This window comes from Culex quinquefasciatus, chromosome 1 (assembly GCF_015732765.1).
Source record: "Culex quinquefasciatus strain JHB chromosome 1, VPISU_Cqui_1.0_pri_paternal, whole genome shotgun sequence".
NCBI lineage: Eukaryota > Metazoa > Arthropoda > Insecta > Diptera > Culicidae > Culex > Culex quinquefasciatus.
This window is the reverse complement of record NC_051861.1, coordinates 29974580-29990407: the sequence shown is the minus strand read 5'-3', so window position 1 is coordinate 29990407 and position 15828 is coordinate 29974580. Positions and strand designations below refer to the sequence as shown.

At 35.8% G+C, this 15828-nt stretch overlaps 1 protein-coding gene across 1 annotated transcript in view; it reads right to left on the bottom strand.

Annotated features, from left to right (window-relative positions):
• Positions 1–11656, bottom strand: part of LOC6038022 (serine-rich adhesin for platelets) — a 330641-nt gene extending 318985 nt beyond the window's left edge. Inside the window, 1 exon segment of the mRNA XM_038249661.1 lies at positions 10820–11656. The gene's annotated coding sequence lies outside the window, so the exon portion shown is untranslated.
• Between the last annotated feature and the right edge of the window lie 4172 nt (positions 11657–15828).

Below are 15828 nucleotides of genomic sequence, written 5' to 3'. Positions count from 1 at the left end.
ATGCAAAATCAGTAATATTTTTGAAGAATTTGTTTTCATCAGTACCGGTACACTTTTATAAAATAAAAAACAGTCCATATTTAAGTTTAAGATGATTTCTTGAAAAGCAATATCAATAAATGAAGCAAATTGCAAAAATAATATAAATAATTCAATTAATGCTCAAAATGTGCTTTGCTTACAAAATACATTTTTTTTATAAAAAAATAAAATCAAATGTTGTTTATTCATGCCACAAAAGCTTTCTTAAAAAAAAAAATTACATGTTTAACGATTTTGTTCTGTAAATGCATGGTAGTATCAACATTTTTCAACTTTTATATTAAAAATTTTGTACTTTCTATTAATATTCACTTACGCGATCTTTTAACCAGACAAAGAATAGTTTTTACCGAATAGTTTTTTTTCTCTGTTGTGTCTACTTAATAATATTTTTGTTTATCTTGAAACAAAACATAGTTCAGAAAATATTATTCTAATGAATAAAACAAAATCATGTGGTAAATTGTTGCAATAAAAATAAAATATATAAACTGAAATAAATGCCGTTCCGCTATATTCGATTTCTATTATATGTCAAATTAATTTTCTCTTCAAATTGTATTTATTGTAGCTAAAGGTATGGATTCAAGCACTGTTGATATTACCGTAGATTAGATTATTCAATGTTACATTTAATCATGATCAAAACAATGTTTAAGGTCATTTTATTTATATATACCTTCAAAATGTACTGTGCTTATCAGATAACAACAAAAAACATATTTTATTCAATTATTTTTGTAATGCATAGATGTATAGATTGCAATCTGACTACTATCTCAAAGGGTTCCAGCTCAGGCGAAACATTTTTCAAACTACCACCGCAGAGGTCTGTCAGGCTCCAACACGGAGGAGACAATATCCTAACCATAAATTCCTTCAAAACGTATCTTGCTTATCTAAAAACAGCTGAAAGATTTTTTAATGTTTTATTTTAAATATTTTGTTTTATTTTTCTCGTAATGTAAAATGAGTTCCAAGCAACTTTGATATATTACTTGAGTAGATTGTTCACAGAAACTTATTTTTTTTAATCACGATCTTTACGATCCCTGTCAATAATTTCTTTTCTTATTTAAAATTTTAACTTTTTCTTTGCTGATAAACTCCTGTTATTTAATTTGAAAAAGTTTGGTTTCATAATTAAGTACAATCGATTAAAGAACCCCAAAGTTTCTTTAATTTATTTCAAAATAATGTTTCTCTTAATTGATTTTTGATGTATTTACCATACTAAAATTTTGAAAGTTTTTTTAACTCAATAAAATGATACAGTGTTAAAATATAATTTTTATCGAAATTAATGAATGATTTTGAACCATTTTGATACAAATAACAGATATTACATTGAAAAATAAATTTAAATATTTCCTAGTTTTTTTTAAATAATGTTTTTTTTTGTTGCTCAAATTGTCACTCATACTTCTCAATTCAAAATTAATATTCAAATATTTGTATTATTTTCTCTTGTGACGCAACGCTCTCACACTTTAAATTATATTTCAAGCATTTCTGATGATTAATCATTCCTTTATTTATTATTTAAAAACGCATCAAATTAATTATTAAGTGTATTATTTTACATTTTTTAACTTATAATGTAATGTTCATGTTAACGATTACTTAAATTTTTACTTCCCTGTGAAATAATGTTGGGTTTCAAGCAACTTTTGTATCACAGCTGAGTAAATCGATTAAAGTAACAATTAACCATAACAACTATCAATATGGAATACTTAATCATTAGCGTCTATCAATTTAGAGCAGCGATTCTCAACCTTCTTCTAGGCTGGTACCCCCTACCGTGTAAATCAAGTAGGCCTGGTACCCCCGTTGAGAATCGCTGATTTAGAGGTTTATCTTTCAAGAGAGGAAAACTCCAGTTTTAGTAATTGTGACAACCGTTTTAGTCCTATTCGATGAATTTAAAATCATTTTTTAGGTAGTTCACAGACATAACGCCAAAATACATATTGCTTTATCTGTGGATACAAAAAAAGTGCTCACTTTCACATTTAAATTTATTTATTAATTTTCTTAGGTCAATTTCTTTTGTGATGTTAAAGACGGTCCTTAATTGAATGAAAAAATTAGCTGAACAATATATTTGTAAAATCCATAAGGCTCCTTCTGCGAAGTTATTTAAAAAAACGTTACATAATCCACCTTTAGGAGGTTGGTGCCTTCCTCTCATTTATAGAGTGATTCCAATCCGCCTAAAGTGTCCACATGGTTTATTGATCTCCCCTAACGTGATCGCAGCACCAGAGCTCCTAATAAATTAACAGACTACCTACAGACTTTTGTCAAGATTATACAGACACGGCCTTTGAGGAAAAAGGCATCCCTCTACATGGCTTTTTCGTGGCGATCAGACCCGACCAGTTGAGGTTATGTGAATTCAGACCATTTTTTAAACTGCTTGTAATTTAAGATAGGTAAGTCAGATCTTGAAAATTCTTACTTTACCTAAAAGGTCTTCTCATATGCTTTCTAAAAATATATAACATGTGAGAGTTTCATGAAAAAACCACCCTTTTACCATAATTTTAATTTAATATGAAACGGTTTTTAACATGACTTTTTAAATGCATGATAAAACTGCATGAATTTAAATAGCAACTTAGGGGACGTTAAGACGGATCGATTAAAACCGTTCCGGCCAAAATCGGTTGAACCTGTCACGAGATATTCCAATGACATTGATTTGGTACACATGTCTACATACAGCCAAACACACAGACATTTGCTCAGTTGGTGATTCTGAGTCGATATGTACAAATGAAGGTAGGTCTAGGAGGTCTAATTAAAAAGTTCATTTTCCGAGTGATTTTATGGCCTTTTCTCAGTAAGGTGAGGAAGGCAAAAATCATCACAAAAGTCTGTCAGGTTCCTTTATCGAGGAGATTGTTATCTGACTGCTTTCGCAAAGAACTCCAGCACAGATTGTTCATTTTTATATCTGACTACCATCGCAGAGGTCTGCCAGGCTCCAACACAGAGGAGACTTTTTCTGACTACCATCGCAGAGGTCTGTCAGGCTCCAACACAGAGGAGACTTTTTCGGACTACCATCGCAGAGGTCTGTCAGGCTCCAACACAAAGGAGACTTTTTCTGACTACCATCGCAGAGGTCTGTCAGGCTCCAACACAGAGGAGACTTTTTCTGACTACCATCGCAGAGGTCTGTCAGGCTCCAACACAGAGGAGACTTTTTTCTGACTACCATCGCAGAGGTCTGTCAGGCTCCAACACAGAGGAGACTTTTTTTCTGACTACCATCGCAGAGGTCTGTCAGGCTCCAACACAAAGGAGACTTTTTTCTGACTACCATCGCAGAGGTCTGTCAGGCTCCAACACAGAGGAGACTTTTTCTGACTACCATCGCAGAGGTCTGTCAGGCTCCAACACAGAGGAGACTTTTTTCTGACTACCATCGCAGAGGTCTGTCAGGCTCTAACACAAAGGAGACTTTTTGTCTGACTACCATCGCAGAGGTCTGTCAGGCTCCAACACAGAGGAGACTTTTTTTCTGACTACCATCGCAGAGGTCTGTCAGGCTCCAACACAAAGGAGACTTTTTTCTGACTACCATCGCAGAGGTCTGTCAGGCTCCAACACAGAGGAGACTTTTTTTTGACTACCATCGCAGAGGTCTGTCAGGCTCCAACACAGAGGAGACTTTTTTTCTGACTACCATCGCAGAGGTCTGTCAGGCTCCAACAAAGAAGAGACTTCAAAATTAACTATGACTAATCAATTATAACGGCAAAAAACGTTGCTCAAATCAAATTTCAAAGCAAAACATTGTTTGTCAATTTCTGCATAAATCTATAAAATTTTCATTAGAATTCTAAAACGCTAGTTTTTCATTTCCACAGCATCAAGCAACAATCTAATATTGCATCAAATTCACAGTAAAAATTTATCGTCAATAATAACAACAATCAAATCTTCATTCAAATGAGAACTAAACATTTTCATTAACCATAAAATTAATAATCAAATTTTGCATCAACTTCAAAACAAATCATTGGTCATCAATTACCATATAAACAATCGAATATTGCGTCAAATTTAAAACTCAAAATTGCCCACCATAAAATAACAATCAAATATTGCATGAAATTTAAAACCGAGTAAAAATACCGTTCTATAATAACAATACTCAAATTCAGAAAACAAATCTTGGCCTTCGATTGCCACAAAAAGCAAATCTATCATCATATTCAAAATAATACCTGGTTTTCGATTACCACAATATCAATCAAACCTCGTATCTTACTCGAAACAAAATATTGGTTTTTATTTATCGCAAAAATAAGCAAATTTGTCATCTTATCATAACAAAACATTGGTCTTTAATTCCCTCATCAACAGTCAAATCTTTCAATCAAAATTAAACCTGTAAATTTTGTTATTTGTGATTTTATTGGACTTTGCATCAAGTCATTGCCACAACAAGCATATCTTTCATTAAATTTAAAACAAAACTAACAAGAAGCAAATATTTATCTTATTCAAAAATAAACATTGGTCTTCAATTACCAAAGTAACCAGCATCCAATCCAAAATAAAAATAAAAATAATGATCATGATCATCAATAATAACAACAATCCATAACAATCAAATTTTGCATCAAATTCAAAACATTGGTCGTCAATTATAATAACAACAATAAAATTCAAACAACAAATTTGATTTCAATTACCAAAACAATAACTAAATTAAAAACAAATTATCTACCTTCAATCGCAAACTAATCCTCCATTTAATTCATAAAGAATTATTGTTTTCAATTTCCACAATCTTGTCAAATCTTTTGTCAAATTATAAACAAAATATTGATTTTCATCAATCACAAAAATAAGAAAAAAAAAAAAATGAAGTCTGATTCGTAACAAAACATTGGAGTTAAATTTCCACAACAACGATTAAACATTGCATCAAATTAAAAACAAAACATTGGTCGTAAATCAAAACAACAACAATCAAATCTAAAGCAAAAATGTGATTGTACAAAAACAATCAAATCTTGAGCAAATTATTTGCCTTCAAATTCCTGCATAAACTTAGAATAAAACATTGGTTTTCAATTATCACAACGAAAAGCCAAACTTACTACTTCAAAACAAAACATTCGTTCCCAATATCACAACAACAAGCAAATCATTCATTAAATTCAAGACAGTCAATTATCGCAGATAGTTTTATGCCTTTTATCAATTTCAAATAACAAGTTCAAGCAAAAATCTACCTGTTTCAAAACACAGGCACAACAACAAAGCGAAATTTGGACCTGCTTCCTGGCAGGTAAACAAAACTGTTGGATTTCACAACACAACAATTCAAGCAAAACAAATGATCTTTCATGAATCAAAAGGTTCGACTTACCGGACTGTGCCATTGTCGTGATCGGGGACTTTCTTTTATAATAAAAACACAGATATTTTGCAATCAACAAACAACACGTCTTATTCCACAGAAATTGTCGTGATCGGGGACTTTCTTTTATAATAAAAACACAGATATTTTGCAATTAACAAACAACACGTCTTATTCCACAGAAATTAACCACAAAACTGATTTGACAATCTTCATTCTCTCTTTCGCCGGCCGCGCGCATCTCGTTGTTTTCTCGCTCGTTGTTCTATCTTGCAGCTCGCTAGCGCGCTCTCGCACTCAATCCACGATTAGCTAACAAGGCAATATTCATGAAGGTGCGCACTTTTTGTTGCGCTCTTAACTCTTATTTATGAATTATATCAATCTTATAATAAATACTCATTTAATAATTTATTACATATTCAATCCTGCAACCCATAATCCCTACAAAGCGAACATTTTTTGCTTCGACTTTTTTATGGAAATTGTCATAACTCTGAATAGAATACAGTTATCACCCAAAGGAAAAATATATCTCAAAATCTGCAACAGTGGATTTGCTGCAGAAAATTTCACATTTTACAACATTTTTTGCAGCAAGCCCGTAGATCATTTTTGCCCGCGTGTAAACATGTCAGCGATCTGCAGTTCTCACCAACACATATAAAGCTGGCCCGTCCCCGAGCTACACTCCAAAGAGAAGAATATGTTGGTGCTCTTTCACTTACATTTCGTCAAGTGTTCATGGCTTGGTGGTAGCGTGTTGGATCAAAAATCAAGAAGATGGTGGTTCAATTCTCGTTCTGATAAGGGTTTTTTTTTGTGAAAAAAAAACAATGTCACACCCCTATATCGCAAAAACTGCATGAGCACAGTTTCATGCAGATTCTGATATACTTTCATGCCACCATGCATCACAATCATGCGACCGCCGTATGGGTGTAGTGCAAAATTGTCCAAAGATTCCAAAAATGCATTCCGTTTTCCGACTCAAAACCATGTTCGTTGAGAAAAACATGACAATTTGAGATGATTTGAATGTAGGGTACGTTATCCATTAGTGACTCCTTTCCTATAGTGGAACCTCTGAAGGGTTTTTGATGAAAAATTCAATAAAATCTCAATTTCAAGCGTGGTGTTGTCTTCAAATCTTTTATTTTGCATGTTCAGCATCATTTAAATCAATGTTGATTGATATTGAATTGTCCTTTGTGCCAAAATAAGTGTTTTGATTTCGACATCTGAAATCAGCCATGGCCACTAGCATTTTCACAAAAATAAACTGCATTTATATTTTATGATTGAATTAACTATTACCGTCAGTGGGGGTGACATTGGGTCGGGGGGGTGAGATTGGGTCAAAGTGATTTTTTACGGATTTTACCATTTCTCAGATTCTTTTCAATGAAACTGAATTCTGTTAAAAGGGTTGTGTAGGGGACATCTTAAGATGACTTCGCTGAAAAAAATTCGTTCCTAGAACATATCCTGTTATTTTGGCAGATGTCTAAAGTTGGGGTACGTTTTTGGCCAAAAATGACCTCTCGAAAAATCATTTTCTAATATTATTGTTAGAATTGCTCGAAAACTACCCAAATATTTGAAAATCTCCACTTCAAACATTGTAGCGTGTCAATACGATTCCCTCGAACAAGAAACGCTGTTGGATGACTTGTTTTTACCATATCTTTGTATTTCAGCATCATTTTAGTTTCATTTGACCCAATGTCACCCCCTCTAAGGGGTGAGATTGGGTCAATTTTCAAACAATTGGCATTTAAGGTAGTGTTCATCAAAATCGACCATATTTTGGCAAAATGTTAGTAAACTATCTAAGAACAAATCTACGTTAAAAGATTTTCGATGTTATTTAAATTGTTTTTGTTATTAAGAAATTTCGAGAGGTGTTTCGTTTTTTGACCCATAGTCACCCCCACTGACGGTAAATCACTTTTTGAATGCTTATTTAACTTCGGCAAGTCGAAATAATGCAACTTTAAGGAACTTTACTAAAATAAAACGAAGAACTGCTCATTTTCGAGCAAAAATTAAGGGGGTCCAATATAGGACAACGAAAATCCAAACTTTTCCAAAAGTGGACCCCTGTTAATTAAACCTTCGAAAATGTAGAAAATTGTGTATTTAAGCAAAAGTTTCTCCTAAACATACAATAAATGCTTGCTGTTAAAACCTAAACGCATTTTTTTTTTCAATTATGAGTATAAATATAGCTGTTTCATGTTAAAAGTACCAAAATGCTAAAGCCGTAAAAAATATAATTAATCAAAACTATAGTCAATTGTACTTAACAGAAGCATAATAATTGCAGTTTGAAATGATACTTTATAATAATAAATCAAGAACAACACATTTTTTTTTAAATAAACATGCGTGGTTTTATGAGCAACTGTTAACAAATCTATTGTTTAGTTTCGGTCAACCATTTATGTAATTTATATGAAAAAATGTGCATCAAAATTACTTTTTTTATTATTTTATGTTAACAGTGATTTTTGAAACGTTTTCTCTGATCTTTTTCGGAAATAAATGTTTTTAAATGTCTGTTAGGTTTTTTTTGTTGCTTAAAGCTAAATTTGTTAACAAAACATATTTGTTTATGATGAAAAGTGAGCAAAATCCATCTTTTATTCATTATATCTATCAGTAGACCTACACCATTCATCTGATGTTTTGATATCGGTTAAATTTGGTATAAAAATAACAATTTGCCTATAGTGGATGGACCCGGGTCCACAATCGGATTATGGACCCGGGTCCACTATAGGAAAAGGGGGTCCATAACAGGCAAACAAACTTTTTTTTCAAATGGCTATTTTTCTGCTCAAAAACAAATAAACTGATAAAACAAATAGTCAAAATTGTTCAAAAGACTTCAATTTTCATTGTTTTGTACAAAGGGTTATGAAAAAGGGCTTAAAATATTGAAAATTTGTGAAAAATGTGCTTCGGCTCTACTAGGGGATCCACTAATGGTTAAAATACCCTATAAAAAGCTTGGATCCACCAAAAACTTTACTGTAACACAATTTTCTACTACACACGAACCTTTAGCCTTTCAAGCATTGTTACGTAGTTTTGAAAAATTACCTTGGACATGAAAGTTGTTTGGAGCTCAAAAGAATAAATAATTTGGTCACTTTGGAATAATTTTTCGCAAGTTTTCCACAAATCAAATTTTGATTTGCCATTTCAGCAAAATAAAGAACTGAATGTGATTAAGTAATCATTACTTTTTCTGATAAATGGAAATGAACATTGCTGAGAAATGTGTCAACAGTAAACAGAAATGTCACTTATGATCTACTGTTTGGATGTGGCCGAGTTTAACTCCACTGTGTTGTGATTAATTTTGACTAAGAAACAAAGATAACAAAAACAAAACTTTAGTTTTACCGAAATTATCAGTAATTAAGAAAAATATCAATTGACTGTAGTTTAGTAAAATTTAAATTGCTGAATCGTTTACTGAAATTTCAGTTGATAAACAAATAGTATAATTTCACTGAATTTCAGCGACAAATTGACCTTGCCATGAACCTTTCCTTTTGCTTTTGATATTTTTAAGTGGTTTCAGCTAAACCAGATACAGCTTAGCAAAATGTGTATATATTAGAATGTAACAAAAATGACTTTTTGGAGAGCATTCAAGGGTTTGTTCCGGTGGGCATACTAAGCCCAAATCCAAAATATGAGCTTGATTGGACGTAACAGGAGCTGGCGCTTTGCATTTGAATTTTAAATGAGATTTAACCCATAAAAAAAGATTTAAAAAAAATGTCACTTTTTAGGCATGTTGGCCACTGAAGCGTTAACCAAAAACATCATTGGCGTGTAGGCCAGATCCTTGCGCATCTTTCGGTATATATAACATTGAAATTACAATTGAAACAATTGAAATTGAAATTACAACAGACCTTCAAAGTTTCAAAATCAAATGGCGTCTGAGGCGTCGCGACGCTCTACGCATATCTTTTTTGCCGGGGCCGATTTTTCGAAAAAATGCCAAACTTTGAAGGTCTGTACCGAGCTCCAGGGTGCTCAAAATTTCAATGTTATATATACCAAAAGATGCGCAAGGATCTGGCCTACACGCCAATAATGTTGAAAATAAACGCTTCAGTGGCCAAAATGCCTCAAAAGTGACATTTTTGAAAAAATCTTTTTTACGGGTTAAATCCCATTTGAAATTCAAATGCAAAGCGCCAGCTCCTGTTACGTCCAATCAAGCTCATATTTTGGATTTAGGCTTAGTATGCCCACCGGAACAAACCCTTGAATGCCCGCCAAAAAGTCATTTTTGTTACATCCTAGTATATATCTATTTCCCAATTTTAACCTTTAAACTGCTCTTAAACGTGATGTCTCTATTCCAACTGTAGTCCCAATTCACCCCAGTGCACATTAAGTTTGCAAACAAGACAAGACTCTTTGACGATTTTGACATTTTTACTGCAAAATATGACCAAGCATATTTACATGCTCGTATTTGCATTCTGCAATATCAAACGACATTAAAAGATAGTTGTATGTATCACATGGGCATTTTATTCAATCAAAAAGTGGTAAAAATTCCCTGAACTCATTGCAAACTGGTTGTTAAAGTTGGAAATTGTCAAAAATGTTAGTCTTGGCTTGTTTGTAAACAAAGTTTGCTGTAAGGTAATGACACCATGACTGTTACCAAGAAATTGGAACCATTGCATAAGCAAAGATATTTTAAATCTCTTTGATTTATGTAACTAAAACACTCTAACCTATGCACTAACTTACTAACAACTTTCTTCTTCTTACGATTCTCGTCGATAAAAATAGATGAAACATAAAATTTAAATTTACAATCCTATTTGTCATAGTTTATCTCATAAAAATCAATCAAAAGCTGTCCAACAGCTCTAAAAATAAGTTTCCTTGCTTCCTACATATCGCTCATTCACCGCTAAAGCCAATCCATCAACCAGCTTTGTTCAATCACCAAGCTTTCACCCCTCTCCTTGTCCCAGATTGCAACTCGCAACTCTTCACCAGGATCAGGTGTCGATGACGTCAATAACTCCCCCACCCCCCTTGCACTCTTTCATTCACAGGTGTTTGCGATGCACCTCATCACTTTAAAAAACTTTCACCCATCATCTTGGCCAATCCCTTCAGCAGTGTGCAGCCTGCGCTCGTGACCTATAAATTTTCCATTTCCCCTCGCCCCGCAGATTCTTTTTTCCGGCGCTAGGCCGCACTGAAAAGAAAACTTCCCACTTTTTTTTTATTCCTGACTCTCCTCCTCGTTCAACTCCCGGTCCTGGTTGGTTGAAAAAAATCGATTTTCCCACCGACTTGGTCGCCCTAAATCATCGCGCGATCGTGATGTGCGCCTACCTTTCTGGTGCTGCGATTTCCCGACGGCTTTTCTTCAGTCTCTCTTGCTAGGGGAGCGACACAGTTTTTCCCCCCCAGCATGCAGCAACAGTTTTGCTCAGGTAATCCTTGTTTTGTCGTCTCGGGGGGAAAATCCTTTCTTGGGTTTTTTTTTTTCTTTTTCTCGTTTGTTGAATAAGATCAAACTGGATAAAATTTCTCACTCACTCGAACGGTTTTCACGACTTTTCTTTTTTTTTCACTAACCAGATAGATATCGACAGTGTGGGGTACAGATTTTGTGTGTGTGTTGAGCAAAGGTTAGAACATTTGAGGACTCACTTCTCACTCTTGCGTAGTTTCTTCATCTACTAACAACAACTATCAACTAGCTACTTAAGGACGAAGGGATATATGCTGTAACGGTGATGTTTTTCCTCATTTTGTGACCGCTCTGAGGATCCCATCACATTATGTACACACACTCGCACACACACGCAACTGCTTGAAATTTCACACCTTTCAGGGGGACAAGCTTTTCCTTTTTCACTCTTCCCAGCATCCGACTTTTGTGTGGTCACCTCGGAAGTCGTCTTCGTCGTACATCCAGCGGAGATTCGCGCGAATTTCCACCCACACTTTTTCCCCCACCACCAACAAAAGAAAACGTCCCTCCGAGTCCACCCCGCTAGGGTCGCGATATGGGGAGATGATGATTTTTTTTTCTTTGGATGCTGTGGATGCTGCTGTGGATGCTACTTCAGGCTGGCTGGCTGCAATATGATTATGGATGTTCAAACAAACTCTGAAGCGCGACCTCGTCACAACCGACGCACACCAGACTGGCGGACACTGTTCCGTCAGCACATCCAGCAACGTACGGATTCTGAGGCCAGGAGAGCGAACCCGAACCCGAACGTCGGGAAAACTCCTCTCCCAGCGGAGAGAAAGAACGAGAGGAAAAGTGGAAAACTCTCGCGCTCATTTTCCGCGTGCGCGTGAAACTCATCACGAACATCAGTATGGGACTCTCGCGTTCGCTCTCGCGTAAGCTATTCTCCGTCATAACATCAATTAAGTCTTAACGTAACACATTATTTTTCATGACCTAATTTAGAGCAGCATCAGGCGGAGAGGAGCGAGCGTGGAAAACGCGGTGCAAGAGGGATGCAGGAAAATGTAGGTGGGTGAGGGAAAGTTTGAGGGAAAACCTGCAGTCAAAAGCTATTGTTTTTCCCTTTCGTGGAAGGACGTTGGATGCATTTTGTACTGATGGACTGATATTTTGAGCACAACAAAATAATTAACATCGAGGAGCTTGTTGGGCTTTGTTTGGTTGCTTTTGACTGAAGTAGATTTCGTGAAACGGCCGATATCCATTAACAATTTCGTAGAACGAGGAGGGATTCGAAAAATTTAAAGCTGCAGTTTGCAATTCATTGCCAACAATGTTCATCATAGAACATCATAGAAGCAAAACAACATACTCATTGGAAAGTTTTCCATGAACAAACAAACATTGCGCGGAAAGTTTTCTTGGTCGGTATTATCTTAGGTGAAATTCTTGGGACGACTTCGGACTATCAAGCCTGAAAAAAAACAAGTCGACCCTAACTGGGACAACATGCAGTAAACAGGAGCTGCCTCTCATCGTTCCATGGTGTTGGGTTAACCTGATTTGCTACAAAAAAAAGTCACACCATAATATTCCTCTAATTGGTCGCAGTGGTCATAAGGCTCAAAAAAAATCAATCCTGGAAATTCTTGTGAGATTTTACAAATCTTACAAATGTTTCGAATACCATAATACTTTTAAATTATAACCAAACTATGAGCTCCCTCCGTGTACGCACGAGAGCATGCAGCTAGTGCTCAGTGCTCCATCGTTTTTTCGATTTTTTTCGCCGTAATTGATTGTGGTTACCCGCGAGTTTGCTTCTCCAGCATGCCAGAGGCCGGCCGTGGCCGTGGCAGTTCGAGTGCGGCCTCGAAAAACCCGCGAAGTTCGTCTACCGGGCGTGTGCAAAAAGGTAAACAAACCAACGCCGTGTCGGCCGCCATCGCGCAGGGGAGCGTGAACGCAGAAGGCATCGACAAAAAGTTACTACATCCCGAATATGTCCCAAGATCACCAGTGCGAACCCGTTCCGGTACTTCCGGTGCCACGACCAGTGGCACATCAACATCCGCCAACATCCCCATCAGGAACGAGTTCCAGATGCTGAGCGACGACGAAGAAAATAACAACTCTGACGGTAGCAGCACTACCGACGACGACGACGACGATGATGGTCGTGCACGGAAAAAGTGCCGACGTCAAAAGAACAACTCTCCAGCGGAACGTAGACCACCTCAATTTTTGTTTTGGACACGTTAGCGGACGATGTTGACGAGTTGCTGGAAGGCCTCGGATATTGTCTGAAAATCGGTAAGTCGGCAGTGCAAGTGATCACACTGACCAAAAAGAATTTCGACCTGGTGTTTGAAGAATTGAAGCGTAGCAACTTCAACTTCTACACATTCAACCCCGAGAAGCCCCCTGTTAAGGTCGTCTTGCAAGGTTATCAAGACCGTCCGATCTCCGACCTGAAGGGCCACCTTTCGAACGCCGGAATAAAACCGCGGGAGATTAAAGTGCTCTCGCGCAAGACAACGGTAACAGGTACACACACACTGTACCTGTTGTACTTTGACCGCGGCACCGTCAAGATCCAAGACCTGCGGCGGACTAAAACGTTGGACGGTTTTTGGGTAAACTGGTGGTTTTACACCAAGAACCCGACGGACGTAGCGCAATGCCACCGTTGCCAGAAATTCGACCACGGCTTGCGGAACTGCAACCTCCGGCCCCGCTGCGTGAAGTGCGGTTTTTTTTTTTTTTTTTTTTTTTAAATTTATATTTATTCAAATTTCTTTTCCATGTACATTCATTCAGTTAAAATATTATTGAGTGTCCAATCACAAACGATGACTTTTCACCTCAATTTTAAATACTAGCAACTTTCATTTATTCATGAAATATTGTAGCTTTCGCTATTCAGTGATTTCAAATGTAGGAGGTCCTACATGTACAAAAGGGAAAAGGGATACCTTAAAACTAACTTATAAACTATATAAAGAGCGGATCAATGCAGCTGAAGACTGCAATGATTTTTGTCGAAATGCATCAATTATCTTATTGGACATAACATCCAAAGTGTCAACTTCGGCTAATTGATGAAGTTCACTGGTGCTGAACCAGGGAGGAAGTTTCAGAATCATTTTCAGAATTTTGTTCTGAATCCTCTGAAGTTTTTTCTTCCTGGTTAAGCAACAGCTTGTCCAGATCGGCACAGCATAAAGCATGGCAGGTCTGAAAATTTGTTTATAAATTAACAGTTTATTCTTGAGACAAAGTCTAGAATTCCTGTTTATAAGTGGATACAAACATTTAATATATTTGTTACATTTAACCTGGATACTTTCAATGTGATCCTTGTAAGTAAGGTTTTTGTCAAAACCAAGTCCAAGATATTTCACTTGATCCTCCCACTTTAAATTTACCTCATTCATCTTTATAATGTGATGACTTTTTGGTTTAAGAAAATCAGCCCTTGGTTTGTGAGGGAAAATAATAAGTTGAGTTTTGCAGCATTTGGAGTAATTTTCCATTCTTTCAAATAAGAATTGAAAATATCCAAGCTTTTTGTAATCTTCTTGTGATGACACGAAGGCTTCTGCCTTTGGCGGAGATGCTTGTGTCATCAGCAAAAAGTGATTTCTGACATCCTGGGGGCAAATCAGGCAAGTCAGAAGTAAAAATATTGTATAAAATTGGACCCAAAATGCTTCCTTGAGGGACGCCAGCACGTACAGGTAGTTGATCAGATTTGCTATTCTGATAACATACCTGCAGAGTACGATCCGTCAAATAATTTTGAATAATTTTCACGATATAAATCGGAAAATTAAACCTTTTCAATTTCGCAATCAAACCTTTATGCCAAACACTGTCAAATGCTTTTTCTATGTCTAGAAGAGCAGCGCCAGTAGAATAGCCCTCAGATTTGTTGCTTCGAATTAAATTTGAAACTCTCAACAACTGATGAGTAGTTGAATGCCCAAGGCGAAATCCAAACTGCTCATCAGCGAAAATTGAATTTTCATTAATGTGCGTCATCATTCTATTAAGAATTATTCTTTCGAATAATTTACTAATAGATGAAAGCAAACTAATGGGCCGATAGCTTGAGGCTTCAGCAGGATTTTATCCGGTTTCAAAATCGGAATTACTTTGGCATTTTTCCAACTACTGGGAAAATATGCCAAATCAAAACATTTGTTGAAAATTTTGACCAAGCAACTTAAAGTTGCTTCTGGTAATTTTTAATTAAAATGTAAAAATGCCATCCTCACCAGGGGCTTTCATATTTTTAAATTTTTTGATAATAGATTTTATTTCATTCAGATCCGTATTAAAAACTTCATCTGATGAAAATTCTTGTTCAACAATATTCTGAAATTCTATTGAAATTTGATTTTCAATAGGACTCAAAACATTCAAGTTGAAATTATGAGCACTCTCAAACTGCTGAGCAAGTTTTGAGCTTTTTCCCCATTAGTTAATAGAATATTATCACCATCTTTTAAAGAAGGGATGGGTTTTGAGGTTTCTTAAGAACCTTTGAAAGTTTCCAAAAGGTTTGGAATAAGGTTTAATTTGTTCGACATCTCTTGCGAACTTTTCATTTCGCAGGAGAGTGAATCTGTGGTCAATAACCTTTTGCAAATCTTTTGAATTCGCTTCAGTGCAGGATCACGAGAACGTTGATACTGTCTTCGGCGAACATTTTCAGACGAATCAGAAGCTGAAGATCGTCATCAATAATGGGAGAATCAAATTTGACTTGGACTTTAGGAATAGCAATATTCCTAGCATCCAAAATTGCATTAGTTAAAGATTCCAAGGCTGAATCAATATCAGCTTTGGTTTCTAAAACAAAATCATGATTTAAATTATTCTCAATATGATGCTGATACCTGTCCCAATT